Genomic DNA, 16,753 nt, shown 5'->3' on the forward strand with positions numbered 1-16,753 from the left:
CCAAGGCACCCCAAGGTAATATACAAGGACAACCAAGAGCCTAAGCTTGGGGATGCCCCAGAAGGCATCCCCTCTTTCGTCTTTGTTCATCGGTAAATTTACTTGGAGCTATATTTTTATTTGCCACATGATATGTGTTTTGCTTGGAGCATCATTTTATTTTGCTAGTATGTTCTTTCTGTTATTTAGAATTATGTTTTGCACCTTTATTTTCAATAAAAAGGTCAAGGATAGCCTTTACCATGCTTATTTTTCAAGTATACATGTTGCTGTTTCAAAACAGAAAGTTTACCGCTCTTGCAAAAATCCCCTAGGAAAGTCAGAGGATGATATAACGTTGAATCTTTTTGCATAATGAGCTCTGATAAATATTCTACAGCGTAGTATTTTTCTTATAATTGTTGGAGTTAGGGAAGTATGATGAATCTTGCATTCTTTACAGACTATACTGTTTTGGCAGATTGCTGTTATGTTTGCATATGCTTGCTTGTTTAATGATTCTATTGGAGGATAGGAGTATTAAATATGCAGAGACATTTAGTAGGCAATGCTGAATAATAATCTTTGTGATTTTTTACAGTAGAGAATGATAAGGTTTTTGCACTGTTTTAAACTAACTTATCTTACGAGTTCTAGTTGATTTTTGTGTGGATGAAGTTTTTGAGATTTAGGAAAACCGTGATATGAGAGGAATTAAGGAGATACAAAAGCTCAAGCTTGGGGATGCCCAAGGCACCCCAAGATAACATTCCAAGAAGTCTCAAGAATCCAAGCTTGGGGATGCCCCGGTAGGCATCCCACCTTTCTTCTTCAACAATTATCGGTTAGTATCGGTTGAACCTAAGTTTTTGCTTCTTCACATGAGTTGTGCTATCCTTAAAAGGTCATTTTGTTTTGTTTTGCTTGCTGTTTGAATAAAATACCAAGATCTGAAATTCTTAAATGAGAGAGTGTCTTCACATGGCTACATAATTATTTAACTACTCATTGATCTTCACTTATATCTTTTTGGAATAATTTGTCATTTACTCGTGTTCTTCACTTATATCCTATGAGTAAATGGTTGAATGAGTTGAATGTCATAAATCTGAAATTATATATGTTTCATATGCTTACCCTGTTGGGATTAATGACTTCACATCTAAGAAGTGGAGGTAGTAAATTTATTGAAGGTTGGCAAGCATTGTATTGGTCACTTGAACCATTCATGAAAGAATATTGAAGGAAGACAGATTTCACACACAAATATACTATCTTGGACATCTTCTATGATTGTGAGCCCCGTTAATTATTTTCAAACCTGAGAAAATTAGTTTAAGTTGGACAAGGAAGACAACGTAATGAGTTATGCTTGGGTGTATTTGTATAGAAGTTATATTGTTATAGATCCTCCAACATGTGGTGCTTGCTATTTAGAATCCTTTGCTAGCCTAAATATCTGTACTAAGCGGGAATACTGCTTGTGCATCCAAATTCCTTGAACCAAGTTTCTTCCATGAGTGTCCACCATACCTACATATATGCGGTATTTACCTGCCGTTGCAAGTAAATTTGCATGTGCCAAACTCTAAACCTTCAAATAATAATCTGTTTTGTATGCCCGAATCGCTCATGTAGCAACTAGGGGCTATCAGTATCTTCCATGCTAGGTGGGTTATTCTCACGATGAGTGGACTCCGCTCATCATTCACGAGAAAAATGGCTAGCAACTGGGATGCATAGTCCCATGATCAAAATATCAAAATCAAATCAAAATAATTGCAAACAAAAACTCCCCCAGGATTGATGTTAGTTGGGGGCACCCATTGTTTCGGGCAAGCCATGGATTGATGATTGTTGGTGGAGGGGGATTAAAAACTTTACTATTCTGTTTGGGAACCGCCTATAATGTATGTAGTATGGAAGATATTGGGAACTCTTGGTTGTTATGTTGACAATGAGATCATACCTCTCAAAATTATTTATCTCTATTTCCAAATCGAGCTCTGGCACCTCTGCAAATCCATGCTTCCCTCTGCGAAGGGACTATCTTTTACTTTTATGCAAGAGTCAGTAGTATTCCTTCTCATCCCTACCTACTCTTTAGTTGGCAAGCATCGTGTGTTGGGGAAAGATGTAAGCATATATGGTCATGCAAATATATTTGATCATGAATTATTATTGTTGAAAATTATCTATATGATAAGTGAGTTGGGAGGCGAAACACTAATCCCCTATCTTTCTTTGTGTTTGATGGATGCTATTTGTTCTAAGAATATGCTTTGAGTGGTAGCAATCATGGAGGACTATATGATAGTTGAGTATGTGGAGTTTGCTAAATCAAAGCTCTAACATAGACCCTTCCTGAAAATAAGATGAATTGTAATTGTTTGATGACTGAGAATAAAGTTTGCTAGTTTTCAAGAAAGTTTATGGTCTATGATTTAACATGTGAATAGCTTGTTACTTGATCTTGTGAAGTTTTATGAGATGAACTACTTGATGATGTTATGTACCTAGGGTAGGGTCATGGACCTATCTAGGATACCATACCAAAGGACATCCTTAGACGAAGCTACCTTTCAGTCGACCAAGAGGGACTTCACTCGACGAACTCAAGGACACTCGACGACGAAGATAGCCACTCAACCATGGAGCTAACCACTCGACGGCCAGGAGACCTAAAGTCACTCAGCACGCAACGGTCTGTCATTAAGTAGCTTTAATAGTCTTCATAGAACTTTATGAGGGCGTTGCCAGTAACCCCCTGTCTTAATGTACTTTAAACCCTGCATAACTGAGGGCCGGAGGGGTCTAGCAAACTCTATATAAGCCACCCCCCTCCTCAGTGTAGAGGGTTCGCACCCCTGTAACTCATATACACATAAACCAGTCGACTGCCTCCGGGCTCCGAGATGTAGGGCTATTACTTCCTCAGAGAAGGGCCTGAACTCGTTAAACACTCGTGTGTACAACTACTCCATAGCTAGGATCTTGCCTCTCCATACCTACCCCCCATTCTACTGTCAGACTTAGAACCACGGCAGTTGGCGCCCACCTTGGGGCAGGTGTCTTAGCGACTTTTTGGAGAAGTTGCAATTTGTCCGATTGCCTTCATCATGGTTTCTGGCGGAGCTCTGGTCGAGGGCCGCGAGATCCGTCTCGGCGCGCTCTCTTTCATCACCGATGACTCCGCTTGGCTCCAGGAGGCACCACTCGACATCGACGCGCTCCCCGTCCGCGGGGCGACGCACTTTCAGGCGTGTGTCCGCGGCGTCCTGCTGTGGCAGCCGTCGACCCCATACCGATCGACTCCTGTGCCGTCCTCCCTCCCTGTCTCCCGCCAGCGGAAGCGCTCTGGTCGGTCGAGGCTTTAGCGATGGGTGAGACACGCAGTGGCTCGCCAATCGGCCACCACCCAAGTCGCGGCGATTGAGCCCGACGAATCTCTCTACGGCCTGTTCGATCTATCGACCGGCTCCGTAGATACTGCATCCGAGTGCGACAGCAGTGATCCAGCGGCGGAGGTCCTGATGGTCAATGGGCCTCGTAGCCCTCCCGGTTTCCCCCGCATCGACGGGATGGACGATGGAGGTGACCCCACTCAGGCCCACGAAGAATATCAGCCCGGGCCGCTCACCTCTCAGCAAAGAGAAGATCTTCGCCGCCGGAACATGGATGCCCTGCATATACTCCCATCGCAGGAGAAACTCCTGAGGCTCGTGCCTTGGAAGAGGCGCGTTTGGCCAACTTGGTTGAACGCACTCGACTGGAGAACCTCCAGCGAGCACTCGACAAGCGTGCGCGTCAACGAGTACCCGACTCCAGCCGATGTCAGCTCTTTCCGCAACCAACTCAGGTATATCGAACCCCGATTCAGAATTTGGCAGCTGCAGCCCGTATAGCAGAGTCAATTCAGCCCTCTCAGTCGGAGGCTGGAAGAGGCTTGATGTAGATCAGAGATTTGCTCCGGGCGGCAGGAGATCAGAATTCAGTTGTGTCACAGTCGCGCAACAGGATTCACAGTCGATCCGTCGCTGCGAATACTGTTCAGTCGGCTCACAGCCCAAGGTCGCCTCTGAGGCGCGTGGGACGTGAAGACCGGCGGGACCACTATGATGATCGATTTGATCGTGACGACAGGCGTCGAATGCCCTCTCCTCCCCCGAGAAGTGGGTCTAACGCTCATCGGCAGCAAGATGACAGGCGCCAACTCAGTGTTGGGCGGAGAGTTCCAGTCGACCCCACAGAGCCGGGATTTGACGCGAGATCCATCATCGTGCAAGGTTTGGTCGACCGAAACAGAGCTCACAGAGGTGGCCATGACAGAGATGTGCCCACAAGTAGCCGAGTCCACGTTTCAGGTCCAGAATGCTTTAGCAGAGCCATCAGAGCCGCAGTGATACCCCCCAACTTCAGGTTGGCGACTGGGGTAAGTAAGTTCACCGGAGAGTCTAAGCCTGAAACTTGGCTTGAAGATTACCGAGTGGATGTGCAAATTGGTGGCGGTAATGATGAGGTGGCCACGAAGCATTTGCCACTTATGCTAGAGGGTTCGGCCAGGGCGTGGTTGAATCAGTTAGCTCCTAGCAGCATTTACACCTGGCAAGATCTTTCCCGAGTGTTCGTCAGGACATTCGAGGGAACTTGCAAGCGACCGGCCGGATTGACAGAGCTGCAAGTTTGCGTACAAAAGTCGAGTGAAACATTGAGAGATTACATCCAGAGATGGATCACTTTGCATCATACTGTAGAGAATGTGTCAGACCATCAAGCGGTCTGCGCCTTCAAGGATGGCGTCAAGAACAGAGAGTTGAGCCTGAAGTTTGGTCGAACAGGAGATATGACCCTGAGTTGGATGATGGAAATAGCCACCAAGTACGCCAATGGCGAAGAAGAGGACCAACTCCGGAGTGGCAAGTACAAGCCGAGTCAGTCGGAGAAAGGAAACTCCAGTCGGAAGCAGAAGCGGAAGGCCGAGCCGGCTACTCCTGGAGAGGCTCTGGCCGTGACTCAGGGCAAATTCAAGGGGAAGCCCAAAGGATCTTGGGACCCCAAGAAGGTAAAGGATAAGGAAGGTAATGACGTGATGGATCTACCGTGTCATATCCACACGAAGAAAGACGAAGAGGGTAACTTCATCTACCCAAAGCATACCACTCGCCAGTGTCGGCTCTTAATCCAGCAGTTTCAAGGAAAACAGCCGAAGGACAAAGAGAAGGAGTCGGACAAGTTCGAGGACAAGGAGGACAGTGATGGAGAGTACCCTCATGTCAACTCCACTCTGATGATTTTTGCTGATGTAGAGAGCAAAAGTCGACTGAAAGTGATCAACCGTGAGGTCAATATGGTCGCCCCGGCGACACCAAGCTATCTGAGATGGTCGCAAACTCCCATTACTTTCGACCAGTCTGATCACCCTTCTCACATTGCCACCCCTGGGAGGCAAGCGCTGGTGGTTGACCCAGTCGTCGAAGGCACTCGACTGACGAAGGTATTGATGGATGGCGGCAGTGGATTGAATATACTGTATGCAGAGACGCTCAAGGGAATGGGCATTCCGATGTCCAGGGTCGGTTCTAGCAACATGAGTTTTCACGGAGTCATCCTTGGAAAGAAGGCTGAGTCACTCGGCCAAATAGCTCTGGATGTAGTGTTCGGCGACTCGAAGCATTTCCGCAAAAAGAAGCTGACATTTGAAGTCGTGGATTTCCGAAGCGCCTACCACGCTATTTTGGGAAGACCAGCCTATGCTCGCTTCATGGCTCGACCATGTTATGTGTACCTCAAATTAAAGATGCCTGGCCCCAAAGGCGTGATCACTATCACTGGCAGCTGGAAGAAGGCAGAAGAGTGTTTCCAGAAAGGCTCAAAGATTGCGGATGACCAGATAACAGTGGTAGAGCTGGAGGAATAGAAGAAAAATGCAGATCCGAGTGATTTGTTGCGGGCCAATAAGCCCGCCACAGAGTCAGCATTTCAGTCGTCTGGGGAGACGAAGCCAGTTCATATCCACCCGACTGACCCCAATGCAGCTCCGACCCATATTTCCACAACACTCGACTCTAAATAGGAAGAAGCGCTCATCCAGTTCCTTCGTGAGAACTGGGACATCTTTGCACGGAAGCCAGCTGACATGCCGGGTGTTCCCAGGGGGCTGGCTGAGCATCGCCTTAGAGTCGACTCAAAAGTGAAACTTGTTAAAGAACATCTTCGACGGCCTGCCGTTCAGAAGAAAAAAGCCATTGGCGAGGAGGTGGCTCGACTCCTTGCAGCAGAGTTTATCCGAGAGATATACCACTCCGAGTGGCTTGCCAATGTCGTCATGGTTCCCAAGAAGGACAACTCACTTCGCATGTACATTGATTTCAAACATATCAATCGGGCCTGCCCAAAAGATCATTTTCCTCTCCCTCGCATCGACCAAATTGTCGACTCGACCGCAGGGTGCGAGAGATTGTCTTTTTTAGACGCTTATTCCGGGTATCATCAGATCCGTCTGTATGGACCTGACGAAATCAAAACAGCTTTCATCACTCCATTCGGGTGCTTCTGCTATATCACCATGCCATTCGGCCTCAAGAATGCCGGAGCCACATTCATGAGAATGATTCAAAAGTGTTTACTCACTCAAATCAGTCGGAATGTGGAAGCGTACATGGATGATATCGTGGTCAAGTCGCGAAAGGGTTCCGACCTATTGACTGGCGTAGCTGAAACATTTGCCAATCTCAGAAGGTATGATATCAAGCTCAATCCATCGAAGTGCACATTCGGAGTACCTGGCGGAAAGCTACTCGGTTTTCTCGTTTCAGAACGAGGAATCGATGCTAACCCAGAAAAAGTTGGCACCATACTCCGAATGAACCGCCCTGTGCGTGTGCACGACGTCCAGAAGCTTACTGGATGCTTGGCCGCGTTAAGTCGATTCATCTCTCGCCTCGGTGAAAAGGCATTGCCCCTTTACCGATGAAGAAGGAAGACAAGTTCGAGTGGACTCCAGAAGCTGATGCAGCGTTTGCCGAGTTAAAAACTCTGCTCTCCACCCAGCCGGTGCTTGCTGCTGCAATCAGCAAAGAGCCTCTGTTGCTTTATATTGCAGCCACGGGACAAGTCGTCGGTATAGTACTTACGGTCGAGCGGGAAGAAGAAGGGAAAGCCTTCAAAGTTCAGCGCCCAGTATATTATCTCTCTGAAGTTTTGACCCCATCGAAGCAAAGATATCCTCATTATCAGAAGCTTGTATATGGGATCTACATGACCATGAAGAAGGTTGCTCATTATTTCTCTGATCATGACATTACAGTCATCAGCGACGCACCATTGTCAGAGATTCTGCACAACAGAGATGCAACTGGTCGAGTGGCTAAATGGGCGATTGAACTCCTTCCCCTTGATGTCAAATTCGAGGCAATGAAAGCCATTAAGTCCCAGGCTATAGCAGATTTCCTTGCCGAGTGGATTGAGCAACAGCAGCCGACTCAAGTTCACTCGGAGCATTGGACCATGTTCTTTGATGGATCTAAGATGTTAAATGGTTCTGGTGCTGGGGTTGTTTTGGTTTCCCCCCAAGGAGATAAACTCAGATATGTGCTCCAAATCCACTTTGATTCCTCCAACAATACAGCAGAATATGAAGCACTCTTGTATGGGTTGTGCATGGCCATTTCACTCGGCGTCTGTCGCCTTATGGTCTATGGCAACTCAGATTTAGTGGTCAATCAGGTGATGACGGAATGGGACGTTAGAAGCCCAGCCATGACTGGATACTGCAATGAAGTGAGGAAGCTCGAAAAGAAGTTCGAAGGGTTAGAGCTCCACCACATACCCCGACTGAAAAATCAAGCAGCTGATGATTTGGCGAAGATAGGATCCAAGAGAGAAGCAATCCCCAGTGATGTGTTCTTGGAGCATATCCACACTCCGTCAGTCGTAGAAGATCCTTTTATCGATGAAGCTCCGCAACCTAAGAGTGTTACGGATCCGACTGAGGTTGAAGTCCCAGCAGTGGTCGACCTGATCATGGAAGTTTTAGTGATCACTCCCGATTGGACAGTACCATATATCGCGTATATCTTGAGGAAAGAACTCCCGGAGGACGAAGAAGAGGCTCGACAGATCGTCCGCCGATTTAAGGCCTTTACTGTGATAAGGGGACAGCTGTACAGAGAAAGCGCAACTGGAGGTGGTCAGAAATGCATAACACGGGAGGAAGGTCGAATAATCCTTGATGACATCCACTCGGGGACCTGTGGCCATCATGCGTCCTCTTGGACCATCGTGGCCAAAGCATACCGAGCCGGATTTTATTGGCCAAGAGCGAATGAAATGGCGAAGGAGATAGTCGACAAGTGCGAGGGATGTCAATTTTACTCCAATATGTCACACAAGCCCGCGTCAGCTTTGAAGACTATACCACTCGTCTAGCCCTTTGCAGTATGGGGTTCGGATATGGTCGGTCCTTTCAGAACAGGCAGAAGCGGTTTTACCCATGTGCTGGTAACAGTCGACAAGTTCACCAAGTGGATCGAAGCTAAACTCATCAAGAACCTCGATGCCGGTACTGCTGTCAGCTTCATCAGAGAATTGATATTCAGATATGGAGTCCCGCATAGCATCATCACTGAACACGGGTCAAACTTCGATTCCGAAGAGTTCAGAGCTTTCTGCACGTCTCAAGGCACACGAGTCGACTATGCTTCAGTCGCTCATCCACAGTCGAATGGACAGGCAGAACGAGCCAACGATTTGATTCTCAAAGGGTTGAAACCCCGTTTCATGCGTGATCTTAAGCATGCGGCTGGTGCATGGGTCGACGAACTTCCCTCGGTGCTTTGGGGGTAAAGGACCACGCCCAACCGGTCGACTGGAAGAACTCCATTCTTCTTGGTCTACGGAGTTGAAGTAGTCTTGCCGAGTGACCTTCTCCACAATGCTCCCCGGGTCGAGCTCTACACCGAAGCTGAAGCAGAACAAGCGCGGCAGGATGCAGTCGACCTTTTAGAGGAAGAAAGGGAGATGGCTCTGATCAGATCGACCATTTACCAACAAGACTTGCGTCGCTTCCACGCCAAAAACGTAAAGAGTCGAGCCTTCCAGGAAGGAGATTTAGTTCTCCGAGTGGACCAGCAGAAACCACACAAGCTTGCTCCTTCTTGGGAAGTTCCCTTCATCGTCACCAAGGTTCTCCACAATGGAGCATACCGTCTTTACAATGTCGAGCATCAGATCGACGAGCCCCGAGCTTGGAACGCGGAGCTTCTCTGCCCCTTTTACACATAAGTATTCACTCGGATGAGTTGTAATAAAAGTACTTCTGTAGTTTATTTATCAAAGACAAGAGCTTTATAATTTTCCCGGTAATCGTTATTTCTTTTGTCCACACAAAACAATCCCCCAGTGGGTGGCTTGGCTGCGAATCCGATTCGTCCCAAGTCTGTAAAAAAAATCCTAACCGAGTCGTGAGCCAGTCTCCCACACGAAGGCTTAGCTGCGAAATCCGTTTCGCCTAAGATAAACAAAATCCTACCGAGTGGTAAGCCAGCCTTCCACTCGGAGGCTTAGCTGCAGTCCAAGTACTCGCCTAAGATAAACAAAATCCTACCGAGTGGTAAGCCAGCCTTCCAATCGGAGGCTTAGCTGCAGTCCAAGTACTCGCCTAAGATAAACAAAATCTTGTCGAGTGGTAAGCCAGCCTTCCACTCGAAGGCTTAGCTGCAGTCCAAGTACTCGCCTAAGATAAACAAAATCCTACCGAGTGGTAAGCCAGCCTTCCACTTGGAGGCTTAGCTGCAGCATTGCGCTCGTCTAAGTACAAATACAACATGCGCTTTGCAAGGAGGACGAGGTGCATGTCGACTGCTACCCTCTCCTTTCGAGCTATGCCACAAATACAACATGCGCTCTGCAAGGAAGACGAGGTGCAGGTCGACTGCTACCCTCTCCTTCCGAGCTACGCCACAAATACAACGTGCGCTCTGCAAGGAGGACGAGGTGCAGGTCGACTTCTACCCTCTCCTTCCGAGCTACGCCACAAATACAACATGCGCTTTGCAAGGAGGACGAGGTGCAGGTCGACTGCTACCCTCTCCTTCCGAGCTACGCCACCAATACAAAACCCTACCGAGTGGAGAGCAGACCTCCCACTCGGGGGCTTAGCTGCAGCCCAGTGCTCGCCTAAGTTCTTGAAAATCCTACCGAGTGGAGAGCAAACCTCCCACTCGGAGGCTTAGCTGCAGCCCAGTGCTCGCCTAAGTATCTGAAATCCTACCGAGTGGAGAGCAGACCTCCCACTCGCGGGCTTAGCTGCAGCCCCAGTGCTCGCCTAAGTATCTGAAATCCTACCGAGTGGAGAGCAAACCTCCCACTCGGGGGCTTAGTTGCAGCCCCAGTGCTCGCCTAAGTATCTGAAATCCTACCGAGTGGAGAGCAAACCTCCCACTCGGGGGCTTAGCTGCAGCCCCAGTGCTCGCCTAAGTATCTGAAATCCTACCGAGTGGAGAGCAGACATCTCACTCGGGGGCTTAGCTGCAGTCCAGTGCTCGCCTAAGTTTTTGAAAATCCTACCGAGTGGAGAGCAAACCTCTCACTCGAAGGCTTAGCCGCAGCCCAGTGCTCGTCTAAGTATATTGGGGAACAAGTCGATTGCAATGAGCGCTTCGCTTTAACCTGCAAAAGACACCTCAAACCAAATGCAAACATATTCAACGTTGAATCCAAGTTCGGATAACACCTAATGGAACCGAAAGTGCTCAGGCGCTAAGCCTGTTAAGGTTTGTCGGTTACAAAACTCACTCGGCATACCGAGGCAAATTTAAAGTATCAAGCTCAGAAGTTTTTTACCCCTCTTCTGGAGGCCTGGAAGGCGTAACAAACTCGTCCAGGTCGATTCCATCTGCAATTCGAGTGGCGGTGGCGATGAAGGTCTCCATGAAGGATCAGAAATCGTGCTTCTTGGTGTTAGCCACCCTAAGGGCCACCAGCTTGTTCTCTCGCGCATCCTTGCAATGAACGCGGACCAGAGACAGAGCAACATCCGCACCACACCTGGCCGAAGACTTCTTCCACTCCTGCACTCGACTTGGGACCTCGTTCAGTCGAGTCATCAGAGACTCGAGGTCGTTCTGGAGCGTCTCTCTTGGCCAGAGTGTTGTGTCGATGCGAGAAGTTGCGACCTTCAGCCTTGCGAGATAGTCGATGACAGCAGCAACACAAGATTCAAGCCGAAGCACATTCATGGCGACTTCATCTTTCACGGGAGAGTTGATGGGGTCCAGGTTTACTTCCAGTCGACCAGTCTCCTCTTCAAAGTTCTGGCAAAATTCTGCAAGCACAACCACCGAGTCAAGACAGCAGTCGGAGGTTACAGTTAAAATACTTGTTTGATACAAAAGATTACCTTCAAGCATGAGGAACAACTTCTTGTCGAGTCCACCCAGATAAGCCTCCAGATCGTTCTTCTTTCTCACCAACTCATTGGCCTTGTCATTCAGGGTGGTCTTGTCACTTTTCAGTCGACTGACCTCCTGGTTGGCAGCATCAAGAGCAGCTTTCAGATTGGTGTTTTCTTCTTCAAGCTTGGTCACTGAAGCCAGCTTCTCATCTGCAAGCTTGGTCTTCTCTAAAGAAGTTTTTTGCATCTTAGCCAAGTCAAGGTCTTGCTTCTTCAGGGCATCCCTCACTTTGTCTACAAAGTTACAGTGAGATTAAGAATCGGAAACAAGTGAGAGGCAAAGGCAGTTGTTGAAGGCCTCACCAAACATACCTTTAGCTTCCTCCTTCGCCTTCGTCAAGTTTTCTTGGGCCAGTTTCAGATCAAGCTCGAGCTGAATGTGTTTGTTCTCCAACTCAGTGTAACGAGCCGCAAGGTCACATGATTTCTACGAAGAACCAATCGACAGATGTCAAAGACAATTCACTTCCGAGTGACTAAGGAAAAATCATAGCATTTCTAAGACTATGGCCGAATACAAACATTCGACCACAGTCTCGGGGACTACACCCAGTGGGTGTACTCAGCGTGCCCCCACTAGTTTCATCAGTTAGAGTCGACCAGTCGACCAACAAAAAAAACAGGAGATGTTCTTCAGACTATAGTCGACTGCCAGCAGTCGACCACAGTCTCGGGGACTACACCCAGTGGGTGCACTCAGCGTGCCCCCACCGGTCTATGAATCTATTCGACCTAGTCGAGTAAGGAAAAAACTTAAGACATAAAGCCTATGGTCGACTGCCAGCAGTCGACCATAACCTTGGGGACTACACCCAATGGGTGCACTCAGCGTGCCCCCACTAATCCGGAATTTCAATCGACACACCCAGTGGGTGTAGGACAAACTCTAAGAATTTCAGAAAGAAGAGTTTTCAGATATCATATCCTAACAGAACAGGCAGTGACCGACTGACCTGAACATTACTCTGAAGAGCCGAACTGGCGTCATAGGCTGCCTGGCTGGCTTCTCGTATTGCCTTCACTTGCTCCATCATGACCCCCGCTTGGCGTATTGCTTCTTTCGCAGCACTAGCTTGGTCTTCTAGAACGTGGTAGGTTGAGAAAAGCGAGGGTTGAGCAGCACTCGACGATGAAGGACGAGCACTCGTCAACGGCACCGCAAAGGTTACGGTAGGCCGAGTGACATTGTCTCCCTCGACGACCAACGTCTCGGGTGCTGGCACGTCCTGAGTCGCCTTGCCAGCAGACGCTTTCTTGCTCCTCCTCCGCATTGGAGGTTCCTCGTCGTCCTCGTCGGGAAGATCGATAACGACGTTAGATGAAGCTGCAGAAAAAGAATCAAAATTAGAGACAAGAAGCCAATCGACTGAAGACGGAACTACAAGAGTCATACGAGGTTTTGAAGTAACAGCATCCTCCACCTACTGATCTCCAGCTCTGGCCGAGGTATCAGAAGTAGCAGCACTGCAGTTTCAGAAGACAGTCGATGAGCTCATGAGTCGACCAAGAATAAGTTCATGAGGAGCAGACAAATTCAAGCTACACCATTACCCTGAGATAGTGGGGATCACCATCTTCATCTTCGGCAAGACCTTCGCCGACTTCGACGGCGCCACCCAAGATTGCTTCGGAGCTTTCTCAGTCGGCACCGGAGAAGTAGTCCGAGGGCGCTTGGACGACTGCGTGACGATTGCGACCCCCTTACCGCGCTCGACCGTGGGATCATGGACAAGCTTCGAGCGTCTTTCCAAGCGAGGAGGTACAACTTCCTCCTCCGCCTCCTCTTCTTCCTCCTCACTAGAGTCATCACCCTCACCATCGTCGTCAGCATCCGAATCCCACTCCTTCGGGCTTTCGCCCCCACTTCCTTCCTCCTCCTCAGTCGGTGTTTGCGCTCCATTGGGCATCGAGTATAACTCCGTGGTGGCCTGTCAGGCAACAAAGCAAAACAAAGATCACTCGACCAATTCGCAGCAAAGCAGAATGAATAAAGCAAGATTGCAATTGGAAATAAGTGGCCATACTGTGTCCGGTGTGTAGGTACAGTCGAGTGGCGGGATCCTCCTAGGCCCTCGAGGGTTGTCCTTATTCCCCGTCATTGCGGCCACCCACCTTTCCAGTGTGGCGTCGTCGACCGCTTCTGGATGAACCCGAGTGGTGTCTTCGGTACCACAATACAGCCACATCGGATGGCCTCGGTACTGAAGTGGTTGGATGCGTCGCCTAAGGAAGACTCCAGAAGATCCATACCCGTCACTCCATCCCTAACGAGTTGGACTACGCGCTCCATCAGCATTTTTACCTGAGCTTTCTCCTCAGGAAGCACTTTCAGAGAAGAGGGTTTGTCCACTCGGTCCATGGAAAACGGAGGGAGACCAGTCGACTGCCCCGGTGTCGGCTTGTCTTGGCAGTAAAACCAAGTCGACTGCCACCCTCTGACCGACTCAGGAAGGGTCATGGCTGGGAAAGTACTCTTATTCCTCATCTGAATCCCAAGACCCCCGCACATCTGGATAACCTTAGTCCTCTCGTCACCCCGACTCGCCTTCTTCACCGTCTGTGAGCGACAGGTGAATATGTGCTTAAAGAGACCCCAATGACGTCGACAACCCAGGAAGTTCTCGCACATGGAAATGAAAGCAGCGAGATGGGCGATAGAATTGGGAGTGAAATGGTGGAGTTGCGCCCCAAAGAAGTTCAAGAACCCTCGGAAGAAAACACTCGGCGGCAGAGAGAATCCACGATCGATATGAGTGGCTAGGAGGATGCACTCACCCTCCTGTGGCCGCGGTTGACACTCGGACCCCGGAAGCCTTGCTGACCCATGGGGGATCAGACCCTCGTTGGCCAGGTCATTGAGATCCGTCTCGGTGATAGTCTAGCGGATCCAATCCCCTTGGACCCAACCCTCTGGCAGGCGGGATCTTGACGAAGATCCGACCTGACTGGACGCTCTCCCCTTCGCTTTCCCCGCCGCCGTCGCCTTCTTCGCGCGCTCCAAGGCCGCCGTCTTCTCCTTCACCATTGTCGCCGGCGAAGCGCGCGAGGAGTGGATAAGCAGAGGCGAGAGCAGGCGCAGCAGGCGGAGGCAAAAGAGGGCTGAGAGAAGAATGGGAAGGCACTGTTCAAAAAACCCTTGCCCGTCGCTTTATATAAGGACACTTCCGAGTGGCTGACGAGTAGGCCCGGGCGGTCCTGTCACATCCCGAAACAGTCGCGCACGCACGATATGTGGCGAAAAAGGCGGCGCGGAAATCGAGGCGTCCACGCCTTATCCCATCCGAGTACCGCGGTCCGCCCCGCTTCGCGCGCTTCCCAAAATTCGGATCCCGCAAAATCCGCTAACAGCAGATCAATCTGTCAGACGATATCTTTCCTGCGATCCGTCGCTTGGAAGTTCACTAAAGTTCAAAAGTTCACTCGATAGAAGACAAGAATGGATCAAGGCGACTGAAGTAAAAGTTGATGGCAACGCCGAAAGAAGTATCGCCGATCCAGGATATGACATAATCAAAGCACGGGAAATAGGTCGGAGAACATCATCAACTCCTTCCTCACTCAAACCTCGATCCATTCGGGGGCTAATGATGATGTTATGTACCTAGGGTAGGGTCATGGACCTATCTAGGATACCATACTAAAGGACATCCTTAGACGAAGCTACCTTTCAGTCGACCAAGAGGGACTTCACTCGACGAACTCAAGGACACTCGACCATGAAGCTAACCACTCGACGGCCAGGAGACCTAAAGTCACTCAGCACGCAACGGTCTGTCATTAAGTAGCTTTAATAGTCTTCATAGCACTTTATGAGGGCGTTGCCAGTAACCCCCTGTCTTAATGTACTTTAAACCCTGCATAACTGAGGGCCGGAGGGGTCTGGCGAACTCTATATAAGCCACCCCCTCCTCAGTGTAGAGGGTTCGCACCCCTGTAACTCGTATACACATAAACCAGTCGACCGCCTCCGGGCTCCGAGACGTAGGGCTATTACTTCCTCACAGAAGGGCCTGAACTCGTTAAACACTCATGTGTACAACTACTCCATAGCTAGGATCTTGCCTCTCCATACCTACCCCCCATTCTACTGTCAGACTTAGAACCACAACACTACTGTTATGACATATAATGATGCTAGAAAAGGTGATTGAAATTATCATTGATCAAACTTTTGCACCTGCTAGCATTCACACGTCATAAATTCTTTCTTTTATCATTTGCCTAATCGAGGACGAGCCGGAATTAAGATTAGGGATGCTGACACGTCTCCAACGTATCTATAATTTATGAACCATTCATGCTATTATATTATCTGTTTTGGATGTTTACGGGATTTATTATGCACTTTTATATTATTTTTGGGACTAACCTATGAAGCGGAGGCCCAGCCCATATTGATGTTTTCTTGCCTATTTCAGTGTTTCGAAGGAAAGGAATATCAAACGGAGTCCAAACGGAATGAAACCTTCGGGAAAGTTATTTTTGGAACGGAAGCAATCCAGGGGACTTGGAGTGCACGTAAGGGAAGCTTCAAGGAGGCCACAAAGCAGGGGGTGTGCCCACCCCCCTAGGCGCGCCCTCCACCCTCTGGGCCACTCGTGGATTCCCTGACCGACTGCTTTCTCCTATATATCTCCATATACCCAAAAACCATCGAGGAACACTAGAGATTGGGAGTTCCGCCGCCGCAAGACTCTGTAGCCACCAAAAACCAATCGGGGCCATGTTCCGGCACCCTGCCCGAGGGGGGATCCCTCACCGGTGGCCATCTTCATCATCCCGGTGCTCTCCATGACGAGGAGGGAGTAGTTCACCCTCGGGGCTGAGGTATGTACAAGTAGCTATGTGTTTGATCTCTCTCTCTCTCTCTTTCTCTCTCGTGTTCTCGATTCGGCATGCTCTCGATGTATTGCAAGCTTTGCTATTATAGTTGGATCTTATGATGTTTCTCCCCCTCTGCTCTCTTGTAATGGATTGAGTTTTCCCTTTGAAGTTATCTTATCGGATTGAGTCTTTAAGGATTTGAGAACACTTGATATATGTCTTGCCATGCTTATCTATGGTGACAATGGGATATTCACGTGATCTACTTGATGTATGTTTTGGTGATCAACTTGCTGGTTCAGTGACCTTGTGAACTTATGTAGAGGGGTTGGCACATGTTTTCATATTGACTCTCCGGTAGAAACTTTGGGGCACTCTTTGAAGTACTTTGTGTTGGTTGAATAGATGAATCTGAGATTGTGTGATGCATATCGTATAATCATGCCCCCGGATACTTGAAGTGACGAAGAGGAGGAGGAGGAGGAGGAGGAGAAAGAA

This window comes from Triticum dicoccoides, chromosome 3B, assembly GCF_002162155.2.
Source record: "Triticum dicoccoides isolate Atlit2015 ecotype Zavitan chromosome 3B, WEW_v2.0, whole genome shotgun sequence".
In the NCBI taxonomy this organism is placed as follows: Eukaryota; Viridiplantae; Streptophyta; class Magnoliopsida; order Poales; family Poaceae; genus Triticum; species Triticum dicoccoides.